Source organism: Rhinopithecus bieti, unplaced genomic scaffold (genome assembly GCF_001698545.2).
Source record: "Rhinopithecus bieti isolate Rb0 unplaced genomic scaffold, ASM169854v2 scaffold_1618, whole genome shotgun sequence".
Taxonomy (NCBI): Eukaryota; Metazoa; Chordata; class Mammalia; order Primates; family Cercopithecidae; genus Rhinopithecus; species Rhinopithecus bieti.
This window is the reverse complement of record NW_016803937.1, coordinates 1,793,554-1,807,933: the sequence shown is the minus strand read 5'-3', so window position 1 is coordinate 1,807,933 and position 14,380 is coordinate 1,793,554.

Below are 14,380 nucleotides of genomic sequence, written 5' to 3'. Positions count from 1 at the left end.
GGGCCCGAGCGCGGCGGCGGCAGCAGCGGCAGCGGCAGCGGCAGCGGAGGCGCCGTCAGAGGAGCGGAGGGATCGTCGCGCTCGCGGCTGACGGGCGGCCGGGACCAGCAGAAGTGGGCGGGGTGGCCGCCTCTCGCGACAGCCCGGGCAGGCCGGGCCCGCCTCCCCCCGCTGATTGGCTCAGGCGGCCCGTTCTCGGCCCGTGATTGTGCCTGGACCCCAATCCCATTCGCCCGTGCCGCGGCCACGCCTCCCCGGGGGTTGTCGATCATGTTGGAGCCACCGCCTCCCGTCTCTCGGCGGCCGATTGGTCCGCGGAGATCGGAGAGGCGGAAAACCCGGGCTGGATTTCTGGTTGCTTTTGTTCCCGCAAATTTGCGTGGAGCATTGTTTTTGGGCGAAAACGGGGCGTTCGGCCTTCCTGCTTTATTCCTGAGCGGTGTAAGAGGGAGATAGTGGGTATCTTCGAGAAATGGCCGCCGCGGCGTCCGGACCCCCTGGTTCCAATCCCGGGTCGGCCACTGCTAAGCTGTGTGACCTTGGACGAGTCACTTGGCCTCTCTGAGCCCCAGGCGGCTCCCCGGGAAAATGAGGGTAATAATAACCGCCCCCGAGGGCTTGTGCGAAAGTGATGAGCTCACAGAGGGCCGGCAGCGGCACTTTTGAGGCGGCTGACTTGCCCTGGGGGTGTGGTGGGAGATGCAAGCTTTCTCCAAAAGCCTCTTCCGAATGGAGCCTTTAAATCCGCCTTCTTTCCGCGGCTACTTCCCCAGCTCGCCAAACCGAGAAAATGCAAACACAGGGGCGGGGGCAAGGGAGCTGACCTGGCTGGAAGTAAACAGAAACGCCACCCTCCCCTGGCACTTGCATTGGCACCGGATTGCAGGTGGGGGAAGAGCCGGTGCACCCAACCACCTTTAAATCCCACCACTCTCAAAGGAGAGCCGCGGGGGCTGGACTCTCATTCCTCACCTGCCCTTCCCCGAGAGCGCTGCTTTGAATGTCTGTGGATGTAGAACGGGGTCTGTTCATTCATGGGTTCCAGGTCCCAAGCGTCCGGGGGCAGCTGAGAGCAGAGCTGGCGCCCTCCCTACCCCGTGGAGCTCACACTCTGGTTCTGGGCAGTGCATAGTAGAGATTGGTTGAATCAATGAATGAACTTTTTCAGGATATGGTCCAAGGTGCTGAAAATTTCTTAACAAAACACTTCAGCCGAATCTGGCACACCTGTGGTCCCAGCTGCTGGGTAGACCGAGGCAGGAGGATCGCTTGAGGCCAAGAGTTCAAGGCCAACCTGGGCAACATAATGAGACCCCCCCCACCCCCACCCCCCAGTCTCTCCAAAACAAACCAACCCTACATTCTCCAGTCAGGTCTTCAAAGATGAGCAGACATTGCAGAGAGGCACGGTTGGGAACAAAAAAATTTGCTCTCCACTCCCCAGCCTCCTCCACACCTTGGACACATTTCCCTGGAGCCACCCCAGTGTTCTTGGTCAGTGTAGGAAGAAGCAAAAACCTAAATGGAGTCAGGATGGCTTCCCACATGGGGACAAGGGCAAGGCTGGGGACAGTTGGATCTCCTCATCTTATTTCCCAGGTCTAGGCTGATTTCTATTAATAATTAAATTAATCATTGTTCTCCTGGACCTCACTTCTTAATGGGATTCCAGGGAACTGGCCACATTCCAAAATCCATAATCTGAGGTAGTGAAAGGACATGAACATGGAGACAGTGTGACTGGGCTCGGAGGCTCCCACCTGTAATCCCAGTACTTTGGGATGCCAAAGAGGCTAAATCCCTTGAGCCCAGGAGTTTGAGACCAGCCTGGGCAACATGGCGAAACCCCATCTCTATAAAAAATACAAAAATTAGCCGGGTGTGGTGGCATGTGCCTGTAGTCCCAGTTACTTGGGAGACTGCAGTGGAAGAATTGCCTGAGCCCAGGAGAAGGAGGTTGCGGTGAGTAGTGATCCCACCACTGCACTCCAGCCTGGGTGACAGGGTAAGACTCTGTCTCAGAAAAAAAAGAAAAAGAAAAAGAAAAGATAGTTCAATACCTTCATTTCTTAATGATAAAGCAAGCTCCTGGGAGAAAGATCTTGGAAGCTTATCAGTGCTGGGGGTGGAGGTGGGGCTTATTCAATCCAGCTTGAGCTGACTGTGAAACCCCCAGGCTTTGGTATCAAGTGAGCTCCAGTCCCAGCTCTGGCTGACTGTGTGAACCTGGCTGTGCATTCAAAGGCCTCTGAGCCTCAGTTTCCTCATCTGTAGAAGGGAGCCAGGAACCCATCATCCTGGCTAGCAGTGGAAGTCAAAGGTGTTCATGGAAAGCCCTTGCTGGCTGGAACAAGGGAGGCCAGAGCTGTGGAAGCCCTTGGACCAAGGTCTCCCCACTTCCCACAGTCTTTTTGGTCCTTCTCGTGTGCTCTTTGTGATTTAATGGCTTAGAAGATTGAATCATGTCCCCTCAAAGTACGTCTCCACCCCAAATCTCAGAATGTGACGTTATTTGGAAAAAGGGTCTTTGCCGATATAATTAAGGTAAGAGTCAAGATAAAATCATACTTAATTAGGGTGGGCCCTGCATGCAATGAGACTGTCCTTGTAAGCTACAGAAAAGAATACAAGACTTCAGGGGAAAGGAGACTATGTGCAAGCATGGCAGAGATTGGAGTTGAGGAGTGCCTGGGCCTGCCAGAAGCTGCAGGAGACAGGAAGGACCCTCCCCTAGAACCTCCAGAGGGAACAGGGCCCTGCCCACACCTTAACTTTGGACTTCTGGCCTCCAGAACTACCAGAGGGTGAGTTGCTATTGTTTTCACCCCACCCCCCACCCCCACCCCTCCTGCACTCACACGTGTTGTGGTTATTTGTAGGGCAGCCAGGGAAACTGAAACAATGTAATTTCCCCCCAAATATCGGTGTGGCTCAACTCAATCCAGTTCACAGCAAATATGAAATCCCTGCTCTACAGGACCAGACCTCAGGAAGGCCTTGGGGGCCTCAGAGGCAAATGAGACCAGGTCTATCAATCATACAGAACTGACAACCTGGACTCCCCACTCTGAAGCAGGCAGGCTGCCTGAGGGAGGGGGCCTCCCTCATGGGGAGAGGGCAGACGCTGACCTCCCAGGCCCTCCAGCATTCTCTGGGTCCTGGCCCCGAGATTCTGGTTTTCCACACTGGGTACATAGTGTCTCCCCCTTCCCTGACTCTGCCCGTGCACAAGGTGACCCCGGCTGCAAGCGTGCCAGGAGCTTTTCTCCACCTCTGCCTCGACATCTGCCGCCTCTCCTCCTCTGGAGAGGCAGGCAGCTGAAGGACACCAGCCCCACGCCTTGCTGGAGCGGCTGAGATTGCTGGGAGGAGGTTGGGAGAGGACTCGGGCTCAGGCTGGGTCGGGAGGATGGGCCCTGCCTCCTTGTGAGGGGGCCCAGCACTGGGGGGAGCCCACAGTCTAAGGTACTATTCAGCCAAATTGGTTACCACTGGGTGTATGAGGTCTGTGGTTGTGCAGGGTTGAAGGGCTGGATGTCATTTGCCTCTGAGGTCCCCGAGCCCTTCCTGAGGCCTGGTCTTATAGGGCAGGGATGGAATATTAGTTGCGAACTGAATTGCGCTGAGAGCCACACTCATGTGTAGGGGAAATGCCATTGTATTGGTTTCCTGTGACTGCCCTACAAATAACCACAAAGAGGCGTGGGGAGAAGTGGGGGCTGTCCCTTCCACAGGGCTGCAATCAAGCACAAATGAGTCCAATAGTATTAATTTTGAGAGCGAGAGAGAGACTTGGAGTTCACCACAAATTCGCCAAACAAACAATTTACAAGGAGGACGTGACACACCTGGGGTTACTGCTTAGGTCTGAATTAGTGATACTGACTACAGCAGGTGACCAGGCCAAGCCCAGAAATGGGCCACAAGGATCCCAAGCACATGCTCTTCCCCCAGACTGCCACCATCTTGCTTTTCCTTCAGACCTAGGACCCCACGAGAGGAGGGATCTGGAGGCCAGGCCAGGGGCAGGACAACACAAACAGAGGACTCAAAAGAAGACTCAGACTGGGACAGAGGCTCCTTAAGTGATCGAGGCTGGAAGTGCACGGAGAAGCCTGGCGCGGCAGGGAATTGTCTCTCCCTGGGGTGCTGCCAGGGTGTGTGCGGTCTCCAGCTGCGACGTGCACTTCCTTCCCTTGGCCTGAGTCCTGCTTTCCTGTGATTGAGAAGGTCTAGGACCCAGCACCCTGAGCGTGGAGGCCGTAAATCCAGTGACTCCCTAAACTTCCTGATAGGGTGCTGGCTCCAGGCCTCGGTTCCTGACAGCCTCGTGTCATTGCCAAAACCTCGTGGGGCTGTTTCTGATACTGCTATCAAAATTCCCAGGCCGGGCGCGGTGGCTCAAGCCTGTAATCCCAGCACTTTGGGAGGCCGAGACGGGCGGATCACGAGGTCAGGAGATCGAGACCATCCTGGCTAATACGGTGAAACCCCGTCTCTACTAAAAAAATACAAAAAACTAGCTGGGCGAGGTGGCGGGCGCCTGTAGTCCCAGCTACTCCGGAGGCTGAGGCAGGAGAATGGCGTGAACCCGGGAGGCGGAGCTTGCAGTGAGCTGAGATCTGGCCACTGCACTCCAGCCTGGGCGGCAGAGCGAGACTCCGTCTCAAAAAAAAAAAAAAAAAAAAATTTCCATCATACAGATACTGAATGGTCAAGGGCATCGCCCGGACCACACAATTAGTTCATGTTGGAATTGAATTCTGCCCTAAGTCAATTGCCCATAGACTCTGCCCCTCCCAGGAGGAAGCCACAAATGTGACATATTGTTTATTTGCTATTTTTGCAAAGGTGTCTGTTGCTTGCCAGCTTTTCCAGCCATGACTGCAGACAAAGTTCACCTAGAGTCATAAATGGGCAATCAGCCCCGAACAACATCCAGCCCCGGTTTCTGCACAGCGAGGCGTTTTTATCCATGGCAGACCTGCTTAGCCGGGTGTCTTTGGTGTGGAGCTAGATGCAGTGTTTCCCCAGTGGGAATGACCTGGGGTCTTATTTAAAGTGGATGGTCCTAGGCCTGGCCCCAAGTATGGAGTCAGGGTCCCTAGGGTAGGACCTTGCAATCTGCATTTTTTTTTTCTTTTTTTTTTGAGACAGAGTCTCACTCTCACCCAGGCTGGAATGCAGTGGCACAATCTCAGCTCACTGAAACCTCCACCTCCTGGGTTCAAGCTGTTCTCCTGCCTGGGTCTCCTGAGTAGCTGGTATTACAGGCACGCACCACCACACCTGGCTAATTTTCTATATTTTTAGTAAAGATGGGGTTTCATCATGTTGGCCAGGCAGGTCTCGAACTCCTGACCTCAAGCCATACACTGGCCTTGGCCTCCCAAAGTGCTGGGATTACAGGTGTGAGCCACTGTGCCCGGCCAGGAATCTGCATTTTTGCTAGTAACCCTGGTCATCTCAGTGCACAGCAAAGTTTGAAACCACTGTTAGGGTGTGGAGTTCTTGCTTCCAGACTTCCAGGGCCTATGGATTGAACAACAGCAACCACAGTAGTCATTAGAGTTTTCAGTCTGAACCACATGCCTGCCACGCAACAAGGGTTTCCTCCCGTTTTACAGCTGGGGGACCTGAGGCTTCATAAGGCTATTATTGGCCTGAGGTAGCAGAGCTGATAGCTTCTGAGTTCTTAGCGTTAAGTTTTGCAGCCTTATTTCTGTTGTATATTTGTTTTTCATATTTCTGTGTTTCTTGCACTGCAATTGTGATATCCTCTGAAAGCCAAGGATGAACTCACTGCTGACCTTGGTTTTACTTGTCTGTTTTCACCTTTTCTGGTGAAAATGTGCAAACATACTCAAAAGTCAAAAGAATCATATGGTGATTTCTCATAGTCCCCTTTGGCCAGCTTCAGCAAAGATCACGTTTTGCCACTCTTATTTCATCCATTTCTCTCACCCCACCCCCGACATACACACATGTTCTTTCTGGAGTATTTTCAAGCAAATAGAGGATTTTTAAAAACATGTAAATGACTGTGTTGTTTTGTCTGATTATGACACAATACGTGTTCCTTATGAACAGCTTATACCTCGCTAAACAACATAAAAAGCCACAAATCATCTCACTTCCCAGTCATAACCAACTCTAAAAGATACTCTTCCAGACACTTTTGTATTCAAATATATTTATGTACATATACTTTCACAAAAAAATAGTATACGACACAAAAATAGGATGGCACTCCACATTTTGCAATCTATTTTTTTCACTTAACAATACATCCCAAATGTCTTTTCATATCCATGACTCTATTCTAAATCATGGCTCTTAAGGGCAGCACAAATCTTTGTTTGGATGTAGCATGATTTATTCAAAAAATCCCCTCTTGTTGGGCATTCAGGTCGTTTCTCTGCTGAGAGAGTTTCCAAAGGCAGTCCTGCTTACCCTGGACTTTTCAAGAGGCTGAAACCCGATCTGCCGCCTCTAGATCCTGTGTGGGGTTCAGAGAAGTGTCGAGAAGATGGAAGAACTGGAGAACTTCCCGATGCCATCTGAATCATCTTCACGTTACCATCACTGTTTTGTTTGAAATGAAGTCTCAAGACATGAGACACTCCCAGACTCAAGTGTGGGTAAAAAAACATTCCAAAGGCATATAACATGTTGTTTGGGTGATGAGGTGTGACTCTAAAAGCTCTGTGTTTGAACAAACATACCAGGGCTCACCCAAACCCAAAACTAACTCTCCTTCGAAGTCGTCACTCTAGAAGGCAGTATTCTCATTGGGATAAAACTGTAATTGCTTGAAAATACGTCTGTGAATTCCTCTTTTAAAATTGTTTCAGGATCTGTGTCAGTAACATTTGGACGTACTGCAGGCTGGAAAGCCTTCATGATTCAAGGTGGATTGATTTCTATAAATAGCCTGTGCCCACCAAATAAATTAGAAGCAACAGAATCTATGATGTCTAGCTTGAGCTAAAACAGATTTATTAAATTACAACGACATCTCAAAGTCTCTGGAAGGGTCGGAGAACTAGGTGGGGATGCCATTTTTTATATCTTGTTCAATAAGATGCCTGCTTTTGCCCTTTTTTCTATCAGGTTTTTGCTGTATGTTTCTCTTCATTTTAAAGAGTTTTTATTGGCCAAGTGTGGCAGTGCATGCCTGTAATCCCAGTACTTTGGGAGGCCAAGGTGGGCAGATCATTTGAGCCAGGAGTTCAAGACCAACCTGGCCAACATTATGAAACCCCGTCCGTAATAAAAATACGAAAACGAGTTTGGTGTGGTGGCGGGCACCTGTAATCCCAGCTACTTGGAAGTTTGGGGCAGGAGAATCGCTTGAACCTGGGAAGCGGAGGTTGCAGTGAGCTGAGATCATGCCACTGCACCCTAGCCTGGGTGACAGAGCAAGACTTCGTCTCCAGCCTGGGTGAGAGAGCAAGACTTGGTCTCAACAAAACAAAACAAAACAAAAATAACAACAACAAAAACCAACCAACTAACTAACTAAATAAACGCCTTTGAGGGCCAGGCAAAAAGTAAATGAGTGACACTGGATGGTATAATAAAATAGGGGGTGGTGAGGCTTGTGGCCAGTCAGAGATGAAAACTGCTTTTTGTTTGTTTGATTAAGAGACAGCGTCTTGCTCTGTGGCCCAGGATGGCATGCAGTGGTGCGATCGTAGCTCACTGCAGCCTCGAATTCCTGGGCTCAAGAGATGCTCCCACCTCATCCTACCTAGTAGCTGGGACCACAGGTGTGTGCTACCACACTCAGCTAAGTTTTAACATTTTTTGTAGAGACAGGGTCTTGCTTTGTTGCCCAGGCTGGTGTCCAACTCCTGGGCTCAAGCAATCCTCCCGCCTCAGCCTCCCGAAGTGCTGGGAACAGGTGTGAGCCGCTGCGTTGGGCCCTTTTTCGCTTTTTCTTTTTTTTTAAACACAGTTTCCTAGGGCGGCTGTAAACAACTGATCATGAACTGGATAGCTTAAAACAACAGAAATTAATCCTCTTAGAGTTCTGGAGGCGGAGGCCAGAAATCAAGGTGTTGGCAGAGTTGGTTCCTTCTGAGGCTCTGAGGGTGTCTCTCCCAGCCTCCAAGGGCTGCTAGCCAACCGTGGGGGTCCCCCGCTTGTGGACTCATCACTCCAGTCTCTGCCTCTGTCTTCACGTGACTGTCTCCCCGGCGTGTCTGTGTCCAAATTCCCCTCCCCAAGCTTGCAATTCACCTCCTCAGTGCCCCCAGCACTTCCTCTGTGAAATGGATATAAAAATATCTACTTCACAACATGGCTGGGAGAATTCATTGAGATGGTGCTTAGCAAACGCCTCGCAGGCGCTCAGGAAACAGTGGCTGGCATCGCTTGGAGAAGGTCTTCACCCTGGTGGTGGTTTTTGTTTTGTTTTGAGACGAAGTCTCACTCCGTCACCCAGGCTGGAGTGCAGTGGTACGATCTCAGCTCACTACAAGCTCCACCTCCTGGGTTCACGCCATTCTCCTGCCTCAGCCTCCCGAGTAGCTGGGACTACAGGCGCCCGCCACCACACCTGGCTAATTTTTTGTATTTTTAGTAGAGACAGGGTTTCACCGCGTTAGCTAAGATGATCTCGATCTCCCGACCTTGTGATTTGCCTACCTCGGCCTCCCAAAGTGCTGAGATTACAGGCGTGAGCCACGGCGCCCGGCCACCCTGGTGTTTTGAGGTCGGTGGGGATCCCAAGAAAGGCTCCATCACGTAAATGACATAAACGCAGCTAGTGCCCGGGTGGGAAGTGTCCCATCACACTGGAGCTGTGAGCAAGCTCCTGACGCCAAATGAACACCCCTTACCTGTGTGTGTGTGTGCATGTGTGTGTAGGGGCATGTGTGGTATGTGGTCTGCATGTGTGTGTATGCATGTGCATACACATGCTCACTGCAGCCTCGAATTCCTGGCATGTATGTATGTACGTTGGCATGTATGTATGTGGCATGTGTGATATGTGTGGTATGTGGTGTGTATATGTGTAGGTGTGTGTATGTATGTGATATGTATGTATTTGTATGTGGTGTATGTATGCATGTGTGATGTATGTATATGCATGTGATATCTGTGTGGTGTGTGATTTGTGCATGGTGTGTGTATGCATGTGCTATGTGGTATGTATATGTGTGATATCACTGTGTGTGGCATGTGTGTGTATATGTGTGTTGGGGTATATGTATGATATGTGGTGTGTATATGTGTGTGTGGTATGTGGTGTGTATGTGTGTTTGTGTGTAGGTGGTATGTGACGTATGTATGTGTGTAGATGTGTGTGTGCATGATGTGTGTAGATGTGTATTGTATATATGTTTATGAAAGTGGCATGTGTGGTGTGTGTGTATGACATATGCTGTGTATGTGTGTGTAAGTGTGTGTTGTGTATGGTGTGTTTATATGTTTATATATGTGTGGCATGTGTGTGGAATGTGTGTGTTGTGTGTGGTGTGTGTGGCATGTATGCTATGTGGTGTGTATGTGTGGTGTGTGTGATGTGCTGTGTATGTGTGTGTTGTATGTGTTTATGTGTGGGTATGTGTGGTGTGTGTGGTGTGTATGTAGCATGTGGTGTGTGAAATGTGTGTTGTGTGTGTCATGTGCTGTGTTTATGTGTGTGGTGTATGTGTTTATGTGTGGTATGTGTGTTATCTGTGTGGCATGTGTGTGACATGTGGTATGTGTGAAATGTGTGAATGTGTGTGCTATGTGGTATGTATATGTGTATGTGTGGTATGTGTGTGGCATATGTGTATGTGTGGTATGTGTGTGGTATGTATGTGGCATGTGGTGTGTGTGAAATGTAAGTGTATTGTATATGCTATGTGATGTGTATATGTGTATGTGTGCTATGTGTGTGGCATATGTGTTTATGTATGGTATGTGTGTTGTGTGTGGTATGTGTGTGGCATGTGGTATGTGTGAAATGTGTGTTGTGTGTGGCATGTGTATGTGTATGTGTAGTATGTGTGTGGTATGTATGTGGCATGTGGTGTGTGTGAAACGTGTGTTGTGTGTGCTATGTGGTGTGTATATGTGTATGTGTGACGTGTGGCATGTGCTGTGCATGTGTGTGATGTATGTGTTAATGTATGTGTGAGGTATGTGTGTTGTATGTTTGTGTGGCATATGGTATGGTGAAATGTGAGTGTTGTGTGTGCTATGTGGTGTGTATATGTGTATGTGTGGTGTGTATGTGGCATGTGGTATGTGTGATGTGTGTGTTCTGTGTGCTGTGTGGTATGTATATATGTGTGGCATGTGTTGTGTATGTGCGTGTGGTGTATGTGTTTATGTGTGGTGTGTGCCAGCTGGTGCTGGCTATTATCGTTTGCAGATGAAAGAACTGGGGCAGAGTGGTCACTTGCAAAGGACGGCCCACCAGCCAGGGACAGAGCTAGGGCTCAGGCTAGCAGCCTCACAGTGCCTCTCACCAAGCTTGGCCAGACTAAGGGTTTTGGCACCAAAAACAGGAAGAGCAGAAGTGCCAGAGGACAAAGCACTTTCATGCCTCATTTAGCCCTGGTGACATGCTTTGAAATCAATAGATCATTATTCTCACCTGGCCGAGGGGGGAATCAGGCCCTGGGGGAGGCCAGCAGATACCAGCAGGGCTAGGACTTGAACCAAGGTCTCCCGGTCCTAAATCCCACTGCTCCGTCCCCTCCAGAGCAGCTGTGGGTCAAGGCTGGGTCTGGATGGCGACTCTGGCGAGGAGGGTCACATGGACCAGGTTCCTGAGGCCGCACAGCTGTGGCTGGTATCCCGGATGCTGACGCCTGTTGAGACCTGCTGGTGGCTGGGGTTTCACGTCCTCATTTCACTTGGCCCTCACAACAATCTTACAAGTATAACATTCTTCCCCTTTTACAGATGAAGAAACTGAGGTTTAGAGAAGCCACTTGCCCATTGTAGACAGCCAAGAAGGACAGGTCCAGGTCTGCTTAATAATGAAGCCTGTGTCTTCTCTGCTGTGTGATCCTAATCACATTAGGGGGTTCCTGAGGAAGCAGAGGACTTTGCTGTTGCATTTGAGCCACAGCAGCTCCAATAAGCATATGTGCGTGCATATGTAGGTCCTGTGTTCCTGTTGATATTAATATGTACAAAGTGCATATTAATATATATTAACATGTATTACTATATAATAATACATATCTGAAATCTGCCTTCACCTTAAGACTTTGTGTGAGAGTGGTTTGGGGGCTAACACTTTTTTAATCTGCTGGTCCACGTGTCGTACATATGATTCCTTGCACATATTTGAGTCTTGGCATGCCTGCTTCTTTTCTCTTACCCAGAGATGACTCTTCACTAGGAGGCTATTACAGAACCATCAGAACTACCACTGGTGTAAGACATAGTAAAGCCTACCCGTGTGTTCCTGTGAAAGCAGGCCATGCCAATACACATAGACCAGAGGCTTAATTAAATTCTCAGCTTCTTGAGAGCAGGAGTCAGGGCTGAGGCTGATTAAGTTTGTCACTTTGGATTTCCAGCTCTGGATGGGTACCATGTATGCAGTTTGTGCTTATTAAATGTTTGCTGGTGGTCATTCTGCCTTCTTTTTTTTTTTGAGACAGAGTTTTGCCCTTGTTGCTCAGGCTGGAGTGCAATGGCACGATCTCGGCTCACTGCAACCTCCACCTCCTGGGTTCAAGTGATTCTCCTGCCTCAGCCTCCCCAGTAGCTGGGATTACAGGCACCTGCCACCACACCCAGCTAATATTTGTATGTTTAGTAGAGACAGGGTTTCACCATGTAGGCCAGGCTGGTCTTGAACTCCTGACCTCAAGTGATCCACCTGCCTCAGCCTCCCAAAGTGCTGAGATTACAGGTGTGAGCCACCACACCTGGCATTATTATTATTATTATTATTATTATTATTATTATTTTGAGACGGAGTCTCGCTCTGTCACCCAGGCTGGAGTGCAGTGGTGCAATCTTGGCTCACTGCAACCTCTGCCTCCCAGGTTCAAGCAATTCTGCCTCAGCCTGCTGAGTAGCTGAGATTACAGGTGGCTGCCACCATGCTCAACTAATTTTTGTATTTTTAGTAGGGATGGGATTTTGCCATGTTGGCCATGTTGGTCTTGAACTCCTGACCTCAGGTGATCCGCCTGCCTCGGCCTCCCAAAGTGCTGGGATTACAGGCGTGAGCCACTGTGCCCAGCCTGTTCTGGCTTCTTACATAAATTTTTACAATGCTTCTCCCAAACAGAAACATTTTCTTTTTTTTTTTTTTTTTTTTTTTTTTTTTGGACGGAGTCTCACTCTGTCGCCGGGGCTGGAGTGCAGTGGCCGGATCTCAGCTCACTGCAAGCTCCGCCTCCCGGGTTCACGCCATTCTCCTGCCTCAGCCTCCCAAGTAGCTGGGACTATAGGCGCCTGCCACCTCGCCCGGCTAGGTTTTTTTTTTTGTATTTTTTAGTAGAGACGGGGTTTCACAGTGTTAGCCAGGATGGTCTCGATCTCCTGACCTCATGATCCGCCTGTCTCGGCCTCCCAAAGTGCTGGGATTACAGGCTTGAGCCACCACGCCCGGCCAGAAACATTTTCTTCTGTAAAGATTATAGTACTATGTTAATTTCTCCAAAGAGTGGACTCTCTCATCTATCAATTATGGTTTGTCATGTATCACTATGGTTTTACCCAAATGCTTGTAAAGTGGAATTTTCTCAAAATATTGTTAATATTTTCTTATAACATGGTATTCATCTCGGGAAGGGAAAGACTTGAACTGGAAGAGAACTCAGCAGTCATCCAGATTAACTCTTTAATTAGCAAATGAGGAAAGTAAAGTTCAGCACGTCAGAGGGACTTCCAGGGGTCACCTGGCAAATCCACTTAGTAACCTATATTTGGGAACTGGTTGCTGGTGCAGAAAATAACTGATCTGATTCACAACATCTTCAGATTCTGGATCAATTATGTGCTTGGCCAAATTTTTCTGTTATAGTTATGAGAACATTTTTCAGTAACATGTTCTATTCACTATCCATCCAAGCTTCTGTCGTTAGATAAGACTTCACCCATGTAACCTGCTACCTAGACGGCCCCGGAGGGCAGGGGCTGGGTCTGTTAGCTCACAGTGACTAGTATATACATTTGTAGAATGAATGACTGATGGAACTTGGAATTGAAACACAATATATTACTTTCTCATTTATTCCAACGATCCATTTAGTATAGAACCTGCACTAACCTGTTTAGTTGCTTCTGGGTTTTAGTGACAAATGCCTTTGGTTGCAATTAACAGTGACATAAACATATGGGGGCTTATTTTCTCACAGAATAAGAAGTCCAGAGATGGGCAGTTGCTGACGCTGCTCCAGCAATAATACTCAGTTATGTTGGCATAGCAGCCACAATTCTCTTGGCTTTTCCTCATGGTAGCAATATGACTGCCATAGCTCCAAGCATCGCATCCTGCATTCAACGCGAGAAAAAGGGAGTAAGGGATGAAACCAGCAGATGAGGAAAAGCGAACGCTTCTTTTTTCCCCTGAGAAACCCTCTAATAGATTTCTGTTGCAATCTCATTTGCCAACACTGTGCCAATGGCCACCCAATAGCTACAAAGGAGATGAGGAAGGATAGTGGGCAGGATCTGACCGAAGTCTTTGTGATTGGACTTGCTCTCTTACACCTCTGCTGTCACCCAGAGAGAAACATGCCCAAGTTAGCCCTGTGGTGCCATGAGGAACATGAGAAACAGGGGGATCAGAGCCATCCTAGCTGAACTCAGCCCAGATCAGCAGGCCTTAGTGGACCCCAAGATGGGTAAGTCCAGAGCTGCCCAGTGGAACCCAGTCTAGATCAGCTGACCCTCAGCCTCCCCTACCTGCAGATGTGTGAGAATTAAGAGTATTGTTTGTCAATGATTTCTTATTCAGTATGTTTGTAGCCATGGTTAATGGATAGAGAAGGCAAACTTCGTGGTTTTCCATGGGGTCAGTATCAGAGCATTTATTGAGGCAGACACTGGGGCATAGGAAAGAGGCTCAAGGCACTGTGTCCTCCTGAGGAATGTACGCCCCCAGCTGGCGAGGCTGACGCGTCTGCCAGTGAATGAAGCCCAGCGTCACGTTGCTTTGCTGTGAGGTTTCTCGAGTCATCACCTCCTCAACAACAGAAGCTACTGTGTGCCTGGCATCATGTTAGGCTTTTTGCACATTTAATCCTCAACACAGCAGGCTTTTTACACATTTAATCCTCAACACAGCCCTGCACCAGGGAGGGTGCTTTGGGCTGCACGCATCAGAAAATACAACTCAAAGGGCCTAAGCCATTGTCAAGAAGTCCTGAGGTCTGAGGCTCTTCAGAGTTGGTTGACTCTGACTCAA